The following is a 25,510-nucleotide window of genomic DNA, read 5'->3' on the forward strand; positions in this document are numbered from 1 at the left end:
AAACGAATGACAAAACGGAATGCCCAATGACTATAATAGGGAAAACAGAAGGACGGTCTATATCTCCAAATCACACACAGGAATCCTAAAATCCTGAATACGCTTTCATTAATATAACCTCGTATAAATCATAAAAGTGGAATGACAGCTGCTTTCTATGGAATAACAGGCCTGGAATATTAAAAATGCACTGAAAAAAAGGCATAAATAGGTTTGACTGCCTATACACACACACACACACACATTATTATATATACACACACACACACACACACACACACACAAACACACGTATATATATATATATATATACACACACTGTAATCTCCATTTATCTACACTGCAAGTTCAACCTGATCTGAAAAAATAAACTGAGTAAATGGGCAACTGTATGTAAAATAATGTGATATCTTGAAACAATTGTAAATCACCCTTAATGAAGTGTGTGCATATTAATGAGCAACTAACAGCAATAAAGACACCAGCATTATGATAATTAACTGATTTATGCTCTTTTTATTTGCTTTGCATACTTTATATTGTAAATTATATTGTTAATCCATTTCTTCACAGAAATTGACATTCAATAAGTTATTTCTATTTTATTCCATTTTAATATTAAAGCAATAGGTGTTATGCAATCAAAAATGAAGTATTGTGCATTTTTCTGCAGTAGATAAGGTTTGCTAAGTTTTGAAAGTAAATGAACCAATCAAACGAGAGAGGGCATGGTTCTGTGTTGTCAATGCAGGGAATGGTATCATGGAGCTTGCCTTTCAACAACCATACAACGTCCTAAGTGTTTCATTTGTGAGACCTGCTTGTAAATCAATTTGTGCATGTGTGTGAAAACAATCCTATTATGTGTTTAGTGTGTTTTCAGTTTATCAGGTTATTTAAAAAAAAGTGTATTCAGGATTTTAGAATCAAAACTTTAACCCACCCGCTAATAGACAACTAAAACTAGACAACTGTACTCAGTTGCGACTTCAATTTTAGATGCCACGTTCTTGTAATCATAAATATAAACGCTATAATGTACAGGTTTGTAGTTTGCTACTAGTGGGTGTGTCAAACGTTTGTTTTAATCCGGCCCCCAGTCTAGGATTTGGAGATATAGGTAGTCAAACCTATGTGTGCTGTTTTCAACGTGTTTTATACGTGACTTTAGTACCCGTATATATTTTTTAAGAATGTTTAAATCCATCGATAAACAGATGAACTAACATACAGGCTCTAGGACCACAGGGTTATTGGGCACATAGACAAAACGCCAGCACCCCCCCCAATCAATACAAGCATTGCGTATGATGATCAACTGCCCAGTGTGACATCACAGTGGTTCCAGAGTTCTAAACCATCCTCCTTATGCCAAGCATTCCACTGCTGTGCTTACCTGAGAGAGAACGGACGTGTTTTGACTTTGTGCAAACATTGATAGACAATCCACTATCCTCTACGTAGCTAAAGCCTTTCATTATTGTTATCTGTTCTATGAGTATCTGTTCTGTTAAGGAGAAGCGAGAGACAGACAGACAGAGAGACAGAGAGAGAGACGGAGGCCCGGTGGGGTGCCATCTCCCCCGGGAGACAGAGGAGACAGAGATTCCAGCAAAGATGGGGTTTAGGTCATTCCTGCCCTACGTATTACCTGGAGTCCTGGCGGTCATAGGCTGGTGGTGGTGGTTGTCACGGAAGAACCAATCCGACGCCAGCCACGCCTCAGCCGAAGCCAGCCACGTCTCTGCCAACGTTAACCACGTCGATGCCGACGCTTGCCACGTCGAAGCCGACCCCTGGCACGTCGATGCCGACGCCTGCCAAGTCGAAGCCGACCTCTGGGACGTCGATGCCGATGCCTGCCACATCGAAGCCGACGTCTGCCACGTCGATGCCGACGCCAGTCACGTTGATGCCGACGCATGCCATGTCGAAACAGACCTATGGCACGTCGATGCCGACGCCTGCCACACAGAAGCCGAGTCCTGGCACGTCGATGCTGACGCCAGCCACGTCGAAGCCGACCTCTGGGACGTCGATGCCGATGCCTGCCACATCGAATCCGACGTCTGCCACGTCGATGCCGACGCCAGTCACGTCGATGTCGTCGACTGCCACATAGAAGCCGAGTCCTGGCACGTCGATGCCGACGCCAGCCACGTCGAAGCCGACCTCTGGGACGTCGATGCCGATGCCTGCCACATCGAAGCCGACGTCTGCCACGTTGATGCCGACGCCAGTCACGTTGATGCCGACGCCAGCCACGTCGAAGCCGACCTTGCTGACGCGAGCCACGGTGACTTCCAATGCCTTGCTGTCCTGGGTCAGGGGACATTTGGAAAGGTATATCCCAGTGACCCGAGTCATGGTGGTTATAATGTGGAGCGTCTCCAAGCGATCGGTATTTCAGTCGAGGATGTGAAGAATAGATATTTGCTCGACACCAGTCTTTCAAAAACATATCTGTGGACACTTTAGAACTGACGTCCACTTTCTATCCTCTAACAGAAACATTGTCTGTGACTTATAAGCGCAAATAGTGAGGACGTACTTCTAAATGCCTGTGTTGTGAGTGTCGCTCCTGGGCTTGACAGCGGAGTTTGCCCGTCTTGAATCTGTCTTGCTCTGACAGGTGCTGCTTGCCGAGGCCAGACACACTGGAGAGAAGTACGCCATTAAAGCATTGAAGAAGGCAGACTACCTAGGCAGTGAAGATTTTGGCAGGTATGGCTTTCTTTTGGCTCTAGTGAAGCTTCTGGGTTTCTCAGCAGAGCAAAGATAAATAAACCTCATCATGGTTTTAATGCTTTAGACCTAGGGACCACATTAACAAGATCTTCATTGACTTTTACTCTGCAGAAAAGCTGCCATTTTGTTGCATCTGTGGACTTTGTCACCCAAGCTGTTGATAAATGTATTTTCAGCTGCCGTCTGTCTTTTGTCTCTCCCAGCCTCATGTGCGAAAGGTGAGCAGCACCCGTTCCTGGTGAACTACTTTGGCGCCTTCCAGACCAGCGGGCACGTGTGCCTCAAAATGGAGTATGTGGTTGGGGGAGACCTGAAGATGGACCCAGACGCGGGCGCGTTTCCTGAGCCCCGGGCCGTGTGAGTGAAACACTGAGCTGCATGGCGTCTCGGTAGAGAAGCTCGCTCTGCCAACAGTAATGATGTTCAACTGTGTACCTACATAATCAGAATTGATTGAAAATGATAGCTCAGATAAAATATCTTGTTGTTGGTCTCTTTTCTTGAACAGATTTACTGCTGCCTGTGTGGTGTTGGGTCTGGAGCATCTACACAGCCACAAGATAGCTCACAGGTAAGGTCTCACACATCAGCACTTTTTACAACATACAGAAAAGACAAACCCCACCACAACTATTCTCCCATTTCATTTAATTTCTGATAGATGTTGTAAATGATTGATTGTGACTCATAAGAGAAGCCACGTCCTAATATCAGTGCAGACATGAACCTGAATGCACACAGTGTGAGACGTGTGTGTTTCCTTTAATGGCTGACAGTGAAACAGTGCTCGTGTTCCGGGCATGTCCTCTCTCTATTCTGCTACCATGTGATTATACTGTATTTTTATTGCAGGGACCTGAAGCTGGACAACCTGTTGCTGGACAGAGACGGCTTCATTAAAATTGCTGACTTTGGGATATGCAAAGAAGGTAAATTACAAAAACAATAGTGTTGATTTCCTCATTTAGCACTATGTATAATTTCCATTTTTACTCCAGTGTGTTGTTCCCGACTCCTCTTCGTTGTTCTTGCCAGGCATGGGTGCCAGTGATCTCACCGGCACATTCATTGGGACACCCGACTTCCTTGCCCCCGAAGCCCTTACAGAGGAGACCTACACCAGAGCTGTGGACTGGTGGGCACTGGGGGTGCTGCTATATGAAATGCTCGTCGGCAAGGTGGGTATTCTAACACAACTTCATTAAACCTGTTGATTTTGCAAATGCCAATCTAAAGGAAAATGTAAACTAATAACTCCAAAAGCTGAAACACAAGCCGGTGTTTAATCTCATACAGTTCTCTCGTGCACACAGAACCGAAAGCACACGCCTGCATTGCCACTTTGTCCACCAGGTTTGGATCTCGGGAGGATTGCGGTTTCTGCGCAGATTAATTTCACTTCCTATTCTATAATTGATCTGCTTTAATAAGTCATGTCTCAGGTGTGAATTGACCATTTATTAGTGCAGTTCACACAATTTGTGTCCTGGGCTCAGATTGTGAATAATTCAAAGGCTCGGTCTGGAGTCACCCTTCAATGTGCTCTCCTGTCTTTCGCCTTGTGCCCGTAGCGTCCCTTCACTGGCAATGATGAGGACGCCATGTTCGAGAGCATCATCAGAGACGCAGTGCAGTTCCCCAGCCACCTCTCCACAGAAGCCACCTCCATCATCACAGGGGTTCGTGTGCCAAGTTTATTCCTCCAGTTTGTGCCTCGGTATCCCGCTTCCCAACCATAATGAACGCATGTCACTGTTATTGAAATGTGACGGGACTCCTCTCCAGCATCACGTTTCAGCTTGAGCAGTCCATTGCATGAGAATAACGTGCCTCTCCTTCGTGTTTTGAAACATCTGCAGCTGTTGGAGAAAGACCCAGAGTGGCGGCTGGGCGCCGGGGAGCGCGGAGTGGAAGACGTCAAGGCCCACCCCTTCTTCAGGGTACGTGGCACACACAACCGTTTTAGGGCTCTGTCCCATGAAGGCGGCACCCCCTTATCCTTCTTTTCTTCTCTCTCGTTTCAGAGTGTGGACTGGCCAGCGCTGCTTGACAAGAGAGTGACGCCTCCCTTCATCCCCACAATCAGCGAGCGCGAGGCCCTGTGCAGCTCCGCGGCCCCCGTGTTCACTCTGCCCCATAAGCGCAGGGCCCTGACTGAAGAGGAGCAAGAGCTGTTCAAGGACTTTGAATTTGTGGCCGATTGGTTCTAGTGCCAGCGCTGGGGAAAAGAGACAGACAGTCCAACAGAGAGAGACAGACAGTCCAACAGAGAGAGACAGACAGTCCAACAGAGAGAGAAGAAGTCACACAGAGAGAGACAGACAGTCCAACAGAGAGAGACAGACAGTACAAGAGAGAGAGAAAAAGTCACACAGAGAGAGACAGACAATCCAACAGAGAGAGACAGACAGTCCAACAGAGAGAGAAAAAGTCACACACAGAGAGACAGACAGACATTGAGAGCAACATAAGAACATCAGCTCTCCCCCTCCTCTACCCTCACACGCATGCACGCACATGCATGCACACACACACACACACGCACACACATACGCACACGCACACACGCAGGCACGCACGCACACACACACACACACACACACACAATAATTGCAGTAAGGCTGAGAGGATCCTGCAGCCGTTGTGATGTACCTGGCTGTGGGACATTTGACACTTAAAACCCGCCTTCACCGCCAGATGGATCTGCTCATGTCATGAGTCATGTGTTCCACCTCACACTACAGACTAAATAAAAAACCAAAACAATCACTCTCAAAGACGCCTCCTTGTGTTTGGATTGCACTGATTCATTCTTCTTGACTGTAAAACAGGGAACTAGTCTCCTGTGCCACTGTGGGTCTTCAAAGGTCACGCCATGAACAATAATATGTACTATGAATCACACAGTTAACATCCTAAGTATTATTTTTTATACATATGTAGAGTAAACATGGTTAAAGGAAAACATGACCCAATTGCATGCCAAATATTTAAAGTCTCAAATATGATTAAAATACACAAATCCCTCTGAATCACAGAAAACAAAAGTCTGTTGCATCGCCCAATCCTATATAATGAAACCAGATAATATGTAAAATATCTGATGTTTATTGCTTGCAGTCTCTGGAACATGTCAAATTCATGAATAAAATTAAATCTGTGTTCTAGAATTCGTGAAACTCAGACCCTTGCATTTCACCATGTCCAAACACCGCTCCCATACAGACGCTCTCCTCCTCCGCTTCCCGCTCTGTGGATCCTTGTATGCTCCCAGCAACGTCCAATACACTCCTGACACGGGTCTTGAAAGTGGTTTCCTCATGGCAGTGAACACTTGATGGCAATCATGTTTTTCTTCGCCACGCCACACAGGCCCATCTGTAAACTCTGATCTCATGTCCACAGGCGTCAAGAACGATGTTAATTAGAGATCAGTATAATTAAGGGGCATGATGCACTGTACAGACTGACTCCAGAAGAAACCTCTATCTGTGGTGCTCTCTTCACAGGTGACACTAAATGTGACAGATTACAATGAGCATCATTAGGTTCCTCAGAAACGGCAGATGAGGGTATTTTCATAGACTTGTTCCAGCATGGTCCTGGAGAACTTGGGAACAGCAGCATTCACGTACAGGACAGAGCATGTCCACAGCCTATGTTTTGGTCTCACTCTTGTGCGGGAGGTGCTGCTCATGGTGAAGCTGTCACAGTCGCTTGTTTGAACTCTTCTCTTTGCTTTAGTGTGGCTCTCAGTCCCAATCCCAGCACTGTACAAATATTCAGGCACTTCCTGTTGCAAAAATTCATACAGTGGCTTTGCAAAACTTGGAAAACTGGGCAATAAAGTCGTTCAGTATCAAAACATATGTTATACGTGACTGGGCGTGTGGGATGCTTCCAGTGCTCCGTGAATGGGGAAGAGTCGGGGTGAGGCACCGTGGACCTGCGAGATCTTGCATCCTCACAGGACTGTCGGACCCGTGGCAGAAACCGCCTGCTGTGGAGAAGCAGGGAAAGGAACTGATGGATCGGAGAAGGACATCCTCTGAAAGGCCACTCCCTAGGAGAGAAAAGACAGACGTCAGCCATGACTCAAAATGGAGCTGTCACCACACAAACTAAAGGGTACGTTTCTCTCAGTCCTGTTCTGGGCTCACCTCTCTCCCCCTGACCGTAGATGGCTGTGAGGATGTTGAGCGCCTGCCTGCTCCCCGCCGTGGCCGGTTGCTGGTAATGATCCAGTGATGTGGCACTGCTGCACCCCGTAGCCCGTCTCATAGCACTGCCCCAGATTGAACTGACTGTGGGATTCCTGCAGTGAGGAGCACAGAGGCAGCTCAGGAAAAGCTGGCATTCATGAGGCACCACATACATATTTACACTACCATAACATGGCACATTATAATGGATTTTCTAGCAGTACTGGGGGGGGGCACACATCCTATGTTTACCATTGAAATTAGAGTTTGAGTTGCAGAATTGCTATACAAATAGAAAATTAATAAAAAATCCACCCCTGACAGAAGCTCAGCCCACTCTTTGCTGCCATTCGCAGGACCTAAACCGCCTTTTTGGCATTTCTGCGAGGCTCTCGAGAGGACAGTGCTCCGAGGTCAGGCTGGGCCCAGACAGATCAGAGAGAGACTTTCACAAGCTTCCTCTTAGACACAACTAGAATGCTCTTTATTTTATATTGATATACATCTTTTTTTAATTGTTTTGGTGTGAAATGCAAAACAATTAAGGTGTTTCCAGCTAATGTGAGAACAGATATCAAAATATGTGGGAAATCATTTTGGAAAATACGACTTAGAATGGCATCACATCTTTAAATCATTGTTTACACTTCTGCACTGTGTGATGGCTTTATGAGTATTACATCTAAATAATATGGCTACATGAACATACAGAAATAATCGAATATGATACAATTGTTACTGGACTGCCACTTGAAGGCAGTGCAGACTGGGAAGGGGTGTGTGGTTTAATTAGGAAGTGAAGAGTAGTTTAGTGGGGGGTGGGGGGGCTCTCTCTCTAACATGTGGCCAGGCGTTTAGGGTTGTTATTCATTCGCTGTATATGTGTGTGTATATGTTGTTGTTCGCGTGTCCTGTGACGATTGTGAGGAAAGGGCTCTCTGTTTTGGGGGAACTTTATTTTGAAATGTTATTGTTGTATTGTTATTTCCATTATCTCATTGAAATATATGTGTCGTCTGCAGGCCCCCATTTCTTGTATCTTCTCATTGTACTTTCTTCTTAGTTCAGTTAGTCTTAGTTTCTGTCTGTGCATGTCTTTTCAGAGCAATAAATATTGACCTTTTTATAAAACTGCAATGCTGAATTGTGTCTGTGGGGCTTATTACCTCAGGGAGTGCAAGATACAGTGTGCTGTGTGTGCTAGCCTGGCCCTTGGGATCTGGATCGGTGTTAAGGTCCCTGAATCCGTCTTAGTGTAAAAGTCGGAAAGGTAACACAGTTCAGAAACAGAAGAGGATAAAGATAAAGATAATGATCGACAGCAGTCGATAAGTAACAGTAAGTAACATTAATTTAAAACAGTTTCTCACTCAGAATGTTCACATTCATTACTTTTCAGCCAAATGTGCATGATTTATTACAAAAAAGGTAGATTATTTGCATCCATTTACAGGTAGTTTAAATATTAATCATGCACACTTTGCCAAATAATGAAATACATTGCAAATTTGAAAATACATTGTGATGGTGCGATTATTCACAAATGGAAGAAACACAAAATAACTGTCAGTCTCCCTCGGTCTGGGGCTCCATGCAAGATGTCACCTCGTGGAGTTTCAATGATCATAAGAATGGTGAGGAATCAGCCCAGAACTACACGGGAGGATCTTGTTAATGATCTCAAGGCAGCTGGGACCATAGTCACCAAGAAAACAATTGGTAACACACTACGCCGTGAAGGACTGAAATCCTGCAGTGCCCACAAGGTCCCCCTGCTCGAGAAAGCACATGTACAGGCCCGTCTGAAGTTTGCCAATGAACATCTGAATGATTCAGAGGAGAACTGGGTGAAAGTGTTGTGGTCAGATGAGACCAAAATCGAGCTCTTTGGAATCAAATCAACTCGCCGTGTTTGGAGGAGGAGGAATGACCTCAAGAACACCATCCCCACCGTCAAACATGGAGGTGGAAACATTATGCTTTGGGGGTGTTTTTCTGCTAAGGGGACAGGACAACTGCACCGCATCAAAGGGACGATGGACGGGGCCATGTACCATCAAATCTTGGGTGAGAACCTCCTTCCCTCAGCCAGGGCATTGAAAGTGGATGGGTATTCCAGCATGACAATGACTCAAAACACACAGCCAAGACAAATAAGGAGTGGCTCAAGAAGAAGCACATTAAGGTCCTGGAGTGGCCTAGCCAGTCTCCAGACCTTAATCCCATAGAAAATCTGTGGAGGGAGCTGAAGGTTCGAGTTGCCAAATGCAGGACAAATTGGCAAGCATAAGTATCTGAGCGACTTTGACAAGGGCCAAATTGTGATGGCTAGACGACTGGGTCAGAGCATCTCCAATACTGCAGCTCTTGTGGGGTTTTCCCGGTCTGCAGTGGTCAGTTCCTATCAAAAGTGGTCCAAGGAAGGAAAAGCAGTGAACCGGCGACATGGGCAGCCAAGGCTCATTGATGCACGTGGGGAGCGAAGGCTGGCCCATGTGATCCGATCCAACAGACGAGCTACTGTAGCTCAAATTGCTGAAAATGTTCATGCTGGTTCTGATAGAAAGGTGTCAGAACACACAGTGCATCGCAGTTTGTTGCGAATGGGGATGCGTAGCCGCAGACCAGTCAGGGTGCACATGCTGACCCCTGTCCACTGCCAAAAGCGCCTACAATGGGCACGTGAGCATCAGAACTGGACCACGAAGCAATGGAAGAAGGTGGCCTGGTCTGATGAATCACAAGTTCAAGGTGTTGTCTTGGCCTCCAAATTCCCCAGATCTCAATCCGATCGAACATCTGTGGGATGTGCTGGACAAACAAGTCCGATCCATGGAGGCCCCACCTCGCAACTTACAGAACTTAAAGGATCTGCTGCTAACATCTTGGTGCCAGATACCACAGCACACCTTCAGAGGTCTAGTGGAGTCCAAGCCTTGACAGGTCAGGGCTGTTCTGGCGGCAAAAGGGGGACCTACAGAATACTAGGCAGGTGGTCATAATGTTATACACACACACAGGGTCAATTAGCTATACTGTACATCTATTATTACATTGACCAAAAGCCTTGTGTTATAAAGTAGATCAATCAACTGGCCTATACATCACATGGCCGTATCAACACAATGACATCATCATGCCACGTCAAGAAATGAAATGCGTGCCTCCAGCCTAGACGATATATCAGACACTCAGACTTCGTGTGTCCTTTATTTAACAGCAATATTGCACTAAAATGAACAGGAGCATATTGCACTCAAGTTGTAAATAGCAGCAGATGTAACAATCTTGGCTTTATAATCAGTCAGTCTAGATGAATGTCCAGCAGCCTCAGTGCCCCCCTTCTGAAGGGCCACACTTACAAAGGGCAGGGACTCGAGCTGAGGGACTCCAGCGAGGAGAAGACTGTGAGGAGAAGCCATGATGATCTCTCCGATTCCTGTCCTGCTCTCTCCTTCCTCTCGACGTGCGCACCTGCACGCCATTGCTTCCCTAATCCCTCTAACCTCATCTCTCTGCCTCTCCCCTCCTCCTCCCTCCTCCCTGCCCTCCTCTCCCCTCTCTGGAGGCCTGTGGAACTGCCACTCAGCTTCCAACAAGGCCGACTTTATCTCCACCTTCGCCTCCCACCACTCTCTGGATTTCCTCGCTCTCACCGAGACATGGATCTCCCCTGAAAACTCAACCACCCCTGCTGCTCTATCCACTCTGTTTGTCCTGTCCCACTCCCTCATTCTAACCGGCCAGGGAGGAGGAACAGGGCTCCTGCTCTCCCCTTCTCTGTCCCCGCTCTCTCTCCTCTATCATGACTAACAGGTTTGAATTCCACGCAGTGGAACTCACCTCCCCCTCTCACCTCTTCCTTCTAGTTCTCTACCGTCCTCCTGGTCCACTCAACTCCTTCCTGGATGAACTCAACTTTCTTCTCTCTTCCCTCACCTCGCTGTCCTCACCTACCAACCTCGTAGGAGTCTTCAACCTCCACCTCTCCAGCCCCTCCCACTCTACTGGATTTCTTCCTCTCCTTCACTCCTTTAACTTCTCTCTCTTCCCTTCTCCCGTCACTCACAGAGCAGGCCACCAGCTCCATCTCATCTTCTCTAGAGGCTGCTCCCCTTCAATACTCTCCGTGATACCCATGGACATCTCAGACCACCACTTCATCTCCTTCTCCCTTTCTCTCCCCTCCCTCCCCACTCCACCCACTCCCTCTGTCACCTTCTGCCGTAATCTCCGCTCTGTCTCCCCCTCCACTCTTACTTCCACTGCTCTCACTCTCTTACCTTCCACTGACTGTTTTTCTCATCTGTCCATCAACTGCACTACCTCCTCCTTGTTCTCCTCCCTCACCTCCTCCCTTGACTCTCTCTGTCCTCTCACATCTCGTCCTGCCAATCCCTCCCCTCCTCAGCCTTGGATCTCTTCTGTTCTCCGCTTGACCCAATCCAGTTTGCATGCCGCTGAACAGAAGTGGAAAAGGTCCAAACTCCCAGCTGCCCTCGAACTCTGCCGCCCGCATTCTCCTCCTCACTCACCTCAGCCAAGAAGTCTTACTTCCAATCACTCTTTGAATCCACTGTCAACAAACCCCGCAAACTCTACTCCACCTTCTCCTCCCTCTTTGCCTCCCCTCCTCTTTCTCCTACCTCGTCTCTCACTGCAGATGATTTTGCCTCCTTCTTCTCCTCCAAGATCACAGACATCCGCAAGCTCTTCAACAGTGCCCCCTCCTCTCCCATCACACCCAAGTCTCCCACCAACCAAGCTTCCTTTTCTTCATTCTCACCTCTCTTGGACTCTGAACTTTCCTCTCTCCGCCTAGGTCACAAACCTACAACGTGTGCCCTGGACCCCCTCCCTTCTCGTCTCCTCCATGCGACCACTCCTGATCTACTCCCCTTCATCTCCTCCCTCCTCAACTCCTCCCTCCTCTCTGGCTGTTTCCCCTCTGCATTTATACAAACTGCTGACATCCCACTCCTCAAGAGACCTACCCTTGACCCCACCTCCCCTCAGAACTACTGCCCTGTCTCCCTACTCCCCTTCCTCTCTAAGACTCTCGAGCAGGCGGTCCACAGTCAGCTCTCTGACTTTCTGTCCCAACACTCACTCCTTGATCTTTGCAATCCGGCTTCCGCACAGCTCACTCCACTGAGACGGCTCTCCTTGCAGTCACTTACTCCCTCAGCCATGCTCGAGCGGCCTCCCTCTCCTCAGTCCTCATCCTCCTTGACCTCTCCGCAGCATTTGACACCGTTGATCACTCCATCCTCCTCTCCTGCCTCGCTGACCTTGGGATCTCTGGGACTGCTCTCACCTGGTTCTCCTCCTACCTCAATGACCGGACCTACCAAGTGACATGGCGAGGTTCCTCATCCACCCCCCAACCTCTCCTCACAGGCGTACCCCAAGGCTCCGTCCTGGGCCCCCTCCTGTTCTCTCTCTACACTCACTCCCTGGGCCCCCTCATGGTTTCTCCTACCACTTCTACGCAGATGATGCCCAGATCTTCCTGTCTTTTCCCTCTTCTGACCCTCTCATCCCCTCTCGCATCTCTTCCTGCTTTGTCTGCTATCTCTGCCAGGATGCACTCACACCACCTCAAGCTCAACCTCTCCAAATCGGATTTCCTGTTTTTCCCCCACTCTTCCTCACCTTCTGCTGATCTCTCCATCTCGATCCCCTTGGAATCCACCACACTCTCTCCTTCTTCTTCCGCTAAGAACCTAGGAGTCACCCTCGATCCTGCGCTCTCCTACACCCAGCACATCATCACGCTGACACGCACCTGTAGATTCTTCCTGAGCAACATACGCCAAATTCGTCCCTTCCTCACCGACTACTCGACTCAGCTGCTCATCCAGTCACTGGTCCTCTCCCGCCTGGACTACTGCAACTCCCTCCTGGCCTGCAACTACTACCCGCCCACTCCAGCTCTTCCAGAACTCTGCGGCTCGTCTGGTATTCTCTCTGCCCCGATTCGCACACGCTACTCCACTGCTCCGCTCCCTCCACTGGCTCCCGATACCGGCACGCATTCAGTTCAAGACATTGACCCTCACCTACCGCTGTCTCGACCAGACTGCACCAAGCTACCTTCAATCCCTCATCTCTCCATACATCCCCTCCAGACCGCTGCAGTCTTCCGGTGCCAGAAGACTAACTCTGCCTCCTCTCCACTCCCCTTCCTCCAGAGCCGCTCCTTCTCATCCCTGGCCCCTAAGTGGTAGAACGACCTTCCCACTGAAGTCAAAACAGCAGAGTCCTTGACCTCATTCCGGCGCTTACTCAAGACACATCTTTTCAGACAGTACTTGTAATGTTAGTCCTTTACTCTGCTGTAAGATAGCACTTTACAATGTTTTATCATACTTCTTGCGTTACTTGTACTCGTATTATTTTGATTTCCCTTATGCTCCCTTTCCCGTGGCCCTTGACTGTGACCTAACATCTTGTCTGCACTTAGCTGTTACAATCCAGGGTGTAAGACCTCCTTTATTGTATTCACTTGTGTAAATTGGAATTTGTCAAATGTATTATGCTTTGAATTGCACTGTATTTTGTATATTTGAATTTAATGTTTTATGCCTTGTTCTGAACTGTATATTTTGTAAGTCGCCCTGGATGAGGGCTTCTGCCAAGAAATAATAATAATAATATTAAACATCACTTCTCACAGGTAGACATGTCACAGGATGACTAAATGCTGCACACGCACAGACTTTATGAGCACTATTTCTTTTGAGCACTTTCTTTGTACTTAATTACTTTTCGTATAATCACTTTTTATTATATACATATTTTGAAATTTGTTTTTATATATATTGCACTTTATTTTGACATGATTGGATTTATCACCATCATGACTTAAGTTTGTTTCATTTGGGTACGTCTGTGTGCGAACAAGGAAACACCTGCAGTTAGTTAGTTGATTTAGAACCCGTTAACAACCTTTAAACCAAAGACTGGAAAACACCTGTGGTTGGATAACTGGGGGAAAAGGGTGGGGGATCTCAGTTTGTGAGTCTTGGGGGGATATTTTGTAACTTAGGGGATTTTTAGGACCAGTTTTTGGGGGAAATCAAGGAGAGGATCTGGCAACACCGTGTTCAGTTCAGTTTTCGTAGCTATTTCTGCTCTTCCCAATCAATGAACTCGACTCACAGTGAGTCAAGTCCATCTGAATATTGAGTGAGTCAGCTGAGGTTGACCATTCGAGTAGTGTGTGATTGATGAGTTGTTAATTATAAATATCTGATAGTTTTGTAATTGTAATCAATAAATGTTTATTTTTTAAAACTCACTCTCGCTGACAGGAGGCGCAATTTGAACACACATTCCAAAGGGTTAACATTACTACCTACGTTTACACTAACCAGCCACAAATTCAATAGCTAGATGGCTAACCAACATCGTTAGCAAACCATTGATTCAGCATTTGTTTGTCTGGGTTGTTTCTAACTAGGAAATTACCAAATGTTTACTAAAGCAACATGTTGTAGTCTGATGGCAATACAGCTAGCTAGTAGCCATTAGAAATGTTTGCAATGGTGCCTGGTGATTTAATGTTTTATGGACTCTAGAACACACTGTTATACTGACATTAAGCATTTTTAACATACTATTCTTAATTAAATATGAGTGAAATATGCTACCAATTCCTTTCAAGATGATCAGCCAGAATCTCAAAACCATCCCGAGAAAGGTTCCAATTCAGACCCAGAGAGTGAGGGAAAGCCTATTGAGAGACATGAAGGGAAGGAGACAGAGGCATTTGGTATCCAGAGCCAATATAAGACAGTTCCAGATAAGAGGGTGACAGACTCTGGGAGGAAAAAAGAGATGCTTTCAGCAGCCCTAGAAAAATAGCAGTAACTGTTACATTAAAGGATTGAAAATTCCTTGGCAGTATTGTTGCGGAAATTTAAAAGTCTGTATCTGAGGCATTCAGAGAGAAAAAAAAAAGATTGCACTTAACATCAGCAATAATAATAATAAGACAGAGAAGATGTGGAAAGACAAAGGGAAGAGATTAAGACAGAAAGGGAAGAGGTTGAGACAGAGGCACTCCTGGCACATTCCCCAAGCAAAATTGAGTGAGAAGAATTTGATGAGGAAAAATCCAACACATCCGGCCCATGCAAAAAAACGCAATATCAAATTCAATGAGGCTTTTCTTATTTTAAATACCATTGGGCCATGTTTAAGAATGATGAAAAATACAAGTTCAGAACTGGATGGAAATCAGAGGGATTGACCCAGTGGAAAAATGCCACAATAAAAATTAAGGAGCACTGCAGCACTGAGGCACACAAGTTAGGGATGATAAGGTGGGATGGCCATAAATACTGCACTTGAAACAGCCAAACGAGAAATGCAAGCTGCCAAAGAGAGAGAAAGGCAGAAGAACAGCAAGATTGTTTCTTGATTAACTGACATTATATTGTACTTAGCACAACAGGGATGGCCTTTAGAGGCAACAATGAAAACCCCTCAAGATCAAACAAAGGCAATTTGGTGGTATATGGCTGGTGGTATATGACCATGTACTCAAGCTTCACTTTGATGAAATTATGGACATACAAGCTTCACATAAAATACCTCAGATGACCCTTCTGTCAAATAGAACACAGAATGACCTAATAAGAGCTCTGGCAACATGTGTAAAACAAGTCATACTAAAAGAAATGGGATGCCTCAGAATTTTCCATCTTTCTTGAGCAGACCACTGATATCTCTCATACTGCGCAGGTATCCTGGCCATAAAGGAGCGCTTCATCCAACTGTGCAATGTACAGTCCACAACAGGGGAAGAGCTTGAGGGTGTGGTGATGAACTTGCTGAGGGAGAACCAGATTAAATAGATTATAATACATAATATAAAGTATTCAAACAAAAAACTCTCCCAGTCAAATCCAGCAGTGTTATACTCAGTTACTCAAATTATATGCTCATTTGACAGAACTAATCCCACAATCACTTCACATTAAATTCATGTTCTTTTATCTAATAATATCTGATTTACAAAAGCAAAATGTGTGTTTGTTTGTTTTGTACTGAAACTCATTACAGCGATTTCCTCTTTCAGTACATTTAACATAAGCTGGTTTAAAGCTACAATTATTTAAAAGGTGTTTAAGGACAAGAGTTTTAATCTTCAGCTTGTTTCATGTGTGTGCATCTTTCTGTAACCATCCTTTTTCAAATGTTTCAGTGAAGGAAAGTGTTAGGAATTATTGTATAATTGTATAATATATTGTATAAGTGCACATCAAGAATCATTGTAAGCAATTGTGGATATTCATTGTTACCAGCAAAACTCAATTACTTGAGAGCTAATGTGTCTTCTGTTTTGTTCATGTTCATTAACTAATTAATTGAACCAATTATTTTTAATGAAATGGTCAATATTAACCTTTTTTGCAGGTTATGATCTCAAGGTGTTGACCCAACCTGCAGGACTGTGGATGTGAATCTCAAGGGCAAGCATTGGCCGTCACTGTCTCAGATTGTCAGGCAATGGTGGAATTCAATCTACCTTCCCTGAAGAGCTAATTATTTGCAGCAATCTGTTCTTATTTTGCCAAGATATATCATGCTTCTGATATTAGGCCAGTAGAGCAAGAATTGAGCACTGGCTTCTAATTACAATGTTTGAACAGATTGAATTTTCACCACATTTTGATACAATCCAAACTCTTCCTATTGAGAAATTGATTTTCACTCTGCCACTATATATGTATATATCTGTCTATGCCCATGTAGATAGAAAGATAAATGAACAGTGTGGTGGCTGCTGCTGCTGATATACATATGTTTTAAGGACATTTTGTTATAAGGTAAATGTCAAGAGAATGTTTTAGAATTCACTAGTCCTCACCACACATTGTAATAACTTACCACCAGATGGCAATAGTTTACTACTTTGACTTTCCTTATCAAGGAGTTGTTTTTTATTTGTTTCCTGATGTATTGTATCTACCCAATGTATGAAGTGTAAACTGAAAAATAAGTTTTATATGCACTACTTATTTATATTAAATAGTCCATTAACCATTAGTCTTTGTCAATCCAGTGCTGGATGAAGGCCTCCCCAAGATGTTTCCACTTGTTAGACCTACAGAGTTTCCTTTGCAGTGTACACCAGCAAAGTTTCTGATTTCATCTTTTCATCTTCTGTGTGGTCTTCTTTCATCTCTTCAGATCAATTTGATAGATTTATTAGTCTATATGTAGATATGGAAAAAAATAACAATAAAATAATTGGAAATTACCGTGTATGAGAATATTAAACCTCTCCTATATTCTGTGGTGTTAGTGTATTGCTCATATCCCTGGCCTGTGACAAAACAAAAACTTTGACCCACTTGCCACTTGTGAATAAAAAATACAGTATTGTATTAGGTGTAGGTTTACATTATAAAATAATAATAATAATAATAATAATAATAATAATAATAATAATAATAATAATAATAATACTATATATATAAACTCACCTAAAGGATTATTAGGAACACCTGTTCAATTTCTCATTAATGCAATTATCTAACCAACCAATCACATGGCAGTTGCTTCAATGCATTTAGGGGTGTGGTCCTGGTCAAGACAATCTCCTGAACTCCAAACTGAATGTCTGAATGGGAAAGAAAGGTGATTTAAGCAATTTTGAGCGTGGCATGGTTGTTGGTGCCAGACGGGCCGGTCTGAGTATTTCACAATCTGCTCAGTTACTGGGATTTTCACGCACAACCATTTCTAGGGTTTACAAAGAATGGTGTGAAAAGGGAAAAACATCCAGTATGCGGCAGTCCTGTGGGCGAAAATGCCTTGTTGATGCTAGAGGTCAGAGGAGAATGGGCCGACTGATTCAAGCCGATAGAAGGGCAACTTTGACTGAAATAACCACTCGTTACAACCGAGGTATGCAGCAAAGCATTTGTGAAGCCACAACACGTACAACCTTGAGGCGGATGGGCTACAACAGCAGAAGACCCCACCGGGTACCACTCATCTCCACTACAAATAGGAAAAAGAGGCTACAATTTGCACAAGCTCACCAAAATTGGACAGTTGAAGACTGGAAAAATGTTGCCTGGTCTGATGAGTCTCGATTTCTGTTGAGACATTCAGATGGTAGAGTCAGAATTTGGCGTAAACAGAATGAGAACATGGATCCATCATGCCTTGTTACCACTGTGCAGGCTGGTGGTGGTGGTGTAATGGTGTGGGGGATGTTTTCTTGGCACACTTTAGGCCCCTTAGTGCCAATTGGGCATCGTTTAAATGCCACGGCCTACCTGAGCATTGTTTCTGACCATGTCCATCCCTTTATGACCACCATGTACCCATCCTCTGATGGCTACTTCCAGCAGGATAATGCACCATGTCACAAAGGTCCAATCATTTCAAATTGGTTTCTTGAACATGACAATGAGTTCACTGTACTAAACTGGCCCCCACAGTCACCAGATCTCAACCCAATAGAGCATCTTTGGGATGTGGTGGAACGGGAGCTTCGTGCCCTGGATGTGCATCCCACAAATCTCCATCAACTGCAAGATGCTATCCTATCAATATGGGCCAACATTTCTAAAGAATGCTTTCAGCACCTTGTTGAATCAATGCCACGTAGAATTAAGGCAGTTCTGAAGGCGAAAGGGGGTCAAACACAGTATTAGTATGGTGTTCCTAATAATCCTTTAGGCGAGTGTATATATATATATATATATATATATATATATATATATATATATTTATATTTACTGATCTTTACTACAACATTTACATTTTAATTTTAAGGTTCTGTAAACGCAACATCTCCACTCAGAAATACATCACATTGTGTGGCTTCTGATGCAATGCAGTATTAATGGGAAATAGCTCCAGCCACAGCCTGGGAGGTACTTCTGAAGATTGCTATTTAAACATTATACTTCTGGCTGCAAATTCTATCTCTTTACATCTCAATAGCAGGGAAGAAGTAAAAGGCCTTCCCAAAACAAGTAGGAGTGAGGTTATAATCTAAATGTTTATATTTTACCACGAAGCAGAATCTCAGATTGTGGACAACCAGAGGGAGAAGTTGAAGGAAACTCCCTGAATCTTAAAAACAGCTTTTGTGGGAAGAGAAATACAAGATTTGCTACAGTAACTCTGTAAAGTAACTGGAACTGTAACAAGTCAATTTCTCACTGGGTTGTTTTGACTACTTTTGGGTCGTTTTATTTTTTGTTGTATAACCTAGTTTATTTCAGTTTATTTTCTACAAATATTACACTTAAATGTACACATTATAAGTAATATAAAGAGCATTTATTTAGGCAAACAGTCAAAAACTATCCACAAGTAATCACACAGGACAAATGAAGAATTTTGTCAGTATAGGCTATTGCATTACTGGTATTACTGAGAAATAAAGCATTAGTTCCTTGTATTAATAATCGTGTTCCCAAACAGTTCCATTATCATTATTTTAAAATGCATATATATATATATATGTTATAGCAAGCCCACAATGGTCTTCTGACTGTTTTATTGATTTATTAACAGCAACAGGACAGAAAATAAGCATTTAAATATTAAAAGCATTTCAAAGTAAGAAAAAAATAAATAATAATATATAATTATTATTTATTTTTTTCTTACTTTGAAATGCTTTTAATATTTAAATGCTTATTTTCTGTCCTGTTGCTGTTAATAAATCAATAAAACAGTCAGAAGACCATTGTGGGCTTGCTATAACACTCAAAGAGTTACAAACATCTGCAGTCAGTTAATTAAACAGCTAAAGCAAGGCATTTGATGTATAGTATATTGAAGCAATAGCTGTAGCATTTAATGGACACCTACCTACAAAGAATGGAGCAAACTCTGTGCACATAAAATACTTCTAAACTGAGCCATCATATGTGAACTCTTGCAAGTACGTATATGAGATGACTAGTGTTACATTAAAGCTAAAACAGGATTGCAGCTTTAAGAATGGAAAGTAATATACCAAGGGGAGTGGGAGACAGGTAAGGACAACCCCGAAGAATTGCTGACAACAATGGCTGGCACAACAGTGGTGGGTCCTCGGACAAATAACAGGGCCACTGACACCATGAAGGCATAAAGAAGGGTGAAACAGCAGATGTAGAAGGACCAGCCAAGATTGTTCATCAGCACTGGCTTCTTCACTTCGACGCCAACTATGAAGTTGAGCAATGCGCCAACACAAAACAACACTGCAAGAGAAAATCCCTTTTAGTCTACACAAGATATATCTGGACACACACTACATATCACAACGGTCCATTCCCAAAGAAATCTTGTGCTGAGTTATACCCACTTCCCATAGCGTTGGGGATAGTGTTATCCATCTGATATATAGTATATAGACATTATGGTTCATTATTAATTTAAGCAAATCTAGCTCATAGGTCAATTCATGAATTAACCTATAGAAAAAAGCATCTTAAATATATATGTTTAACTTAATTTAGTTGTTGGTTTGTTTATTTATTTATTAAAAGACACAAATACATATGTTCCTTACAGCTGGGTCTTCTTCTGACCTTTATGAACAGCGACTGTAACACTGGCCATCTGTACCTGAAATCATATTGAGGACCAGAGCAGCAATGGCTCTCTTCCCTTTAGACAAAGCTGGTCTGATTGTGAAGAGGGTCAGGAGGGAGAAGACTGAGGAGGCCGAGAGGAACATCCAGCTCAGGCTGAATGTACCTGAACAGAAAAACAAGAAGCACACAACATAGACGTCAATACTCAAAGGCAAGATTGGATAGCGTCAGTGGAGTGACCGGCTTCTCATAATTTTCCAAACACTATGACAGGATCAGACAACAAGGATCAAACAACAAGGTCACGTTTCAACCTTCTGTAAATGGTGGTTTTCTGTATCTTGAATTCAGAGGATTTTCTGTGTCACATTGGTTGACTGTTCAACCTCAAAGACGTCTACTCGAGCACACACACCTAATCCTCTGCAACGTCACACAATGTAGCTTTGTAATCTGAATCGTGACGTGTAATTAGGAAGAAAATGCTAAGAATGCTCACCCATCCAGGCAGGGTAACCCGTGCAAGTGAAGAAACCCTCGTAGCTGTTACAAAGGACAAAAAGGCCCTGACTGGCGCCTTCGCTGTACACCAGCCATTGTGGGGCACAGAGGCACATTGTGTACAGGATAAACTCCACGGCCACCATGGCAGTCATCACTGTTATGGCGTTCTTCATGGTAGAATAGGAGGACAATGCTGAGCAGTGGGTCAGATTTTTGGAATCGTTTTTATTTGAGTGATGCAGTGAGGAGTTATCTGCTTAGTTTCTTGTTTTCAAATGTCTACATCTCTTTACTAATTTCCCGAGGTGATGTCTGTTTTGTCCGGGCTCTGCATCCTGAATTGTATTTAATTCCCTTCTTAAATCCCTGGAAATCAGTCTTAGTTCATATTTATGGTAGCTCTGTTTCGAGTTTCTTTGTTGTTCGTTTGCCTTGCTGTGTTATTTATAGGTCCTCGTCAATGTTTTGTACGTCTCCCTTCTAATGCTTTCTTCTTTTTCAGGTGTACTCTCGAGCTAAGATATCCTTTTAGATGCGTTTTCTTTTTTTCCTTGGGTCCTTCAGTCTTCTCAATCGGTCTGTGTAGGAAAAAAAGTGTGATGCTATCCTTGACAGTCCCTGCCACTTTTTTCAGGCCTCTATCCGCAGTGATATCAAGACAGGTTCTCTGTAATTGCTCCTCAACCAGTCCCTCACAAGAGACATAAGAGATATAATGAGCGAAAACGGAGAGAAATGAAAGGCTTGAGTGAGAGGTCTTGTCTCTGCTCAACTAATAGCTATTTGCATTGCTTTGTTTCCAACAAATATCTCTCTGTATGTTAGGTTTCAGATAAGAATAGGTTGTCTGCACATACAGTACCCCGTATTTGTTTTTATTTCCTTTTTTTTTGTCTCTAAGCTCTCTGTGGACAATTCTAACGCTTCACTCAACATCCAAACACAACTCAGTGCTTTCATAGAAGATTGCGTAAGTTATACAACATTGGATCTATTTTTATTAGGAAAACAAATATATTAGATTTTTAAATCATTATTGGTATCATTTAATTTTATTTTCAATATATCAATACAACCACTACACATGTAGATTTAATTCAATGTGTGACCAATTTTCTCATATTACTTAATTACAAATGGTCCATTGAAGTTTCATTCGGTTTGATATTTTATTTTAAAACACTGAAACTCAAAATCAATTGTAAGTTGACATTGGTTTTATGTTGGGAAATATTTAAACCAGGTTCTCTTGCAGTATTTTCCTGTATTTTTCTCCATCCATTCTTCCTTCAATTTTAACAAGATGCCCAGTCCCTGCTGTTGAGACGCAACCCCACAGCATGATGCTACCACCATGATGCTACTATAGGGATGGTGTCTTGAGGCATGGGCAGTGTTAGGTTTGCACCACACACAGCGCTTTGAGTTTTGGTCAAAAAGCTCTAACTTTGTCTCATTTAACCACCAAACCTTTTCCCACATCGCAGCTGGGTCACTCTCATGCTTTCTGGCAAACTCCAGACATATTTTCAGATGGTACTTTTTGAGAAACAGCTTCTCTCTTGCCACCTTCCCATACAGGCCAGTGTTATGCAGAGCTCATGGTATGGTTGACTGGTGCACCATTACTCCACTCCCAGCCACTGAACTCTGTAGCTCCTTCAAAGTGATTGCTGGCCTCTGTGGCTTTTCACACATCTCTTTCTTGTTTTAAGGAGGTTTGAGGGACAGCCTTTTCTTGGCAGTGCCTGGGTGGTGTGATGTAGCTAATTCCTGATTACTAATCCAACTGTGCTCACTGTAATATTCAAACACTTGGATATTATTTTGTACCGTTTCTCTTCAACTATTGTAGACTGCTCTTTGGTCTTCATTTTCCTTCAGAATCACAGAATGACCGATTAACCCTCAACAGTGGGTTTTTAATCCAGAAAATGTGACAGCAACTTTAATGGTTCACAGGTGGAGGCCATGGGGTCTTCGTTAAGGCAATTTCTTTCATCTGTGTAAATTGGGAGCTTCCACGAGACAGGGCTTGAATACTTATGCAACAAACATATTTCAGATTTTTAGTTTTCTTCCAAATATTTCCCAACATAAAACCAATCTCACTTTACAATAATAGTTTCAGTGTTATACATTAAAATATCAAACAGAATTCAATTTCAATGTACCATTTGTAATTCAGTAATATTGGTCAGGGGTCTGAATACTTTTGCAAGGCACTGTATATATAAATAAAGGGAACAAACATCTCTTTCTCTGTCCTGAATTGATCACAAGGATATGTTCTGCCTGGAATGTAAAACAGTACATTGAAACCCTTTGCTCTTGCCAAGTGAAACAGGAATAATTGTAGAATTGTTAGTGCAACAAGCATTGATCTTACATAGATGCACAAAATCAACCAAACCACAATCGGGGAATTGTAAGAGAAAAATATATTCTTCATAAGCAAAACAAAAAACAAAAAAAAGAATGAAAAACTTGTTTTATTAAACACAAACAAACAAAACATTACTGTAGTATATTGCAGTCCCTTCACTGAGGTTGACTTCCATGGAATGAAAGATGTGTTATAGGACAACTATATTATTTTAGATGCATACAACATTTAGATACAGTATTACAATCATACTTTATCATACTCTAGTACAGTTTCTCCCCTTTTTTAGGGAAAGCTTATGTCCCTCTTCACAGCTGGGAAGGGAAATGTGGAACTTGTAAAACATTCATCAACAGATTTGAGAGAAGAAGTAACACCTCTGGAAGCTTCTGATCTTTGCCACAGAAGTGAGAGCTGCTTGAATGTTCTTCCTCTAGCTGTAGTATCTAGGGGTACCTGTGTCTGCCGAGCAAACTAAAGATCAACTGTGATCTCCCCACCTTTGCTGACTTCACAGTGACGTGTCACAGCAATAATATATCTGGCTAACAACAGGCCTTTACTTGTCCTCAGAGGCCATTTAATACATTTCTCCAATATCAGTTAAAGGAGGAGATGTATAATAATGTAGAAAGAAAAAAATAATGCAACACTTTTTGTTACAAACTTCCCTTGTAATGTATGAAGTGTTATAACATACATACACTACCGGTCAAATGTTTTAGAACACCTCAGATTTTCCAGTTTTTATAGAATTTTGTGCAGTTTAATGTCTCAATGTACTCTGAAATTAAAACATAGAACAAATAAACAATTGGAGATAAAAAAAATAATGGAATCGTTTTGTTTAACATAATGTAACCCCTTAAGCTGACAACCCCCTCTAGTACCAAATCCGTGTGCTTCTCTTTAATCCCATGTGTACTCTTCACTGTTGTGTTGTTTGCCAAGTGTTTTGGTATCCCATTAAAGCTGAGACTTTCAGCTTTCTAACGATGTGAAGCATTCTCTGATGTGAAAAATTTGTTTTTTACAATCCCCCCCAGGCTCTGAATGACGGTGGGCGACACGGAAAGTCGAAGTCAGATGTGTTTGAGAATGAAACGCGCTGGTAGCCTAGAGAATAAGCTTTCTAATGATTTGCGCATTGTAGGAATACAGTGTGATTTCTATGCACAGGAGCTGTGCATAACACTGCCAAATAATGCTTAAGAGGGTGTAGTAACACAGTATATAACTCTGAAATGTACATTATTTTTCAGTTGTTGGTAACCTAAACATTTTTTTTTAACCTCTGGCAGTTTACTGCTACCTTTGTACCATTTCAGATTATTCACAGATAAACTGGACAAATGGGTGTACATACATACATACACACATACTATTGCACCAGCATGAAGTTGAGTAAATCAGAGCCAATTTATGTTCTTATCTTCCATTGCAAAAAAAATCATTTATACAATGTTTCATATAGTTATATAGTTCATATGTATATTTGGTCACTTTATATTTCCATTATACTATCAAGTTCACTGTGCAGAAGCGATAGCATGCCTGTTGAAACTGGCATTTTACATTTTAACATGTTTCAGAGGAAAAGTTGAATTCCTCTAAGGCAGTTTTGTAACAGTAACTCGGGGCCTCAGCTGGCATGGTAACTATTGAGGTCAAGAAAAAGCTTAAAAATTTAAGAGTGCTTAAGTGAAGTTCACAATGTTTCAAATCCTGTGATAATACTTCTGCAATGACTGTATTTGTGTACTGTAAAAACTGAGGCAATCAAATCGTTTTCATACATGTGTTCTTATGTAGACATGTAAAGTAGCTAACCTCCTTTTGTGAATTTGTAAAAGTTCGGCACTCAAAGGCTAGCTTAGGATAGCCCGCACAATGTATTCCAATACTTGTGGTACATGGCAAATCAAAATAAATAATAATTATAATAAAATGTGTGTGATGTTGAAAAACAGATTAGTATGATTTTGAAAAGAAGATGCAGTCATGAGCAAAGTGTGGTGGTTGTTTAGACTGCCCACTCTCAGACCGAACTGATATGGCATCTAGATCACAAACAGAAGAAATATGCCCACTATCACACACACACA

General features: G+C 42.9%; 1 long non-coding RNA gene across 1 annotated transcript; it reads left to right on the forward strand.

Annotated features, from left to right (window-relative positions):
* Window positions 1-3,794: 3,794 nt before the first annotated feature.
* On the forward strand, window positions 3,795-4,664 carry LOC136762773 (uncharacterized). Its single transcript, XR_010820892.1, has 3 exons — window positions 3,795-3,926; window positions 4,320-4,427; window positions 4,608-4,664. It is a non-coding gene; the product is annotated as an uncharacterized LOC136762773 (long non-coding RNA).
* Window positions 4,665-25,510: the final 20,846 nt, after the last annotated feature.

The sequence above is a fragment of the Amia ocellicauda genome, chromosome 11, assembly GCF_036373705.1.
Source record: "Amia ocellicauda isolate fAmiCal2 chromosome 11, fAmiCal2.hap1, whole genome shotgun sequence".
NCBI classification, from domain to species: Eukaryota; Metazoa; Chordata; class Actinopteri; order Amiiformes; family Amiidae; genus Amia; species Amia ocellicauda.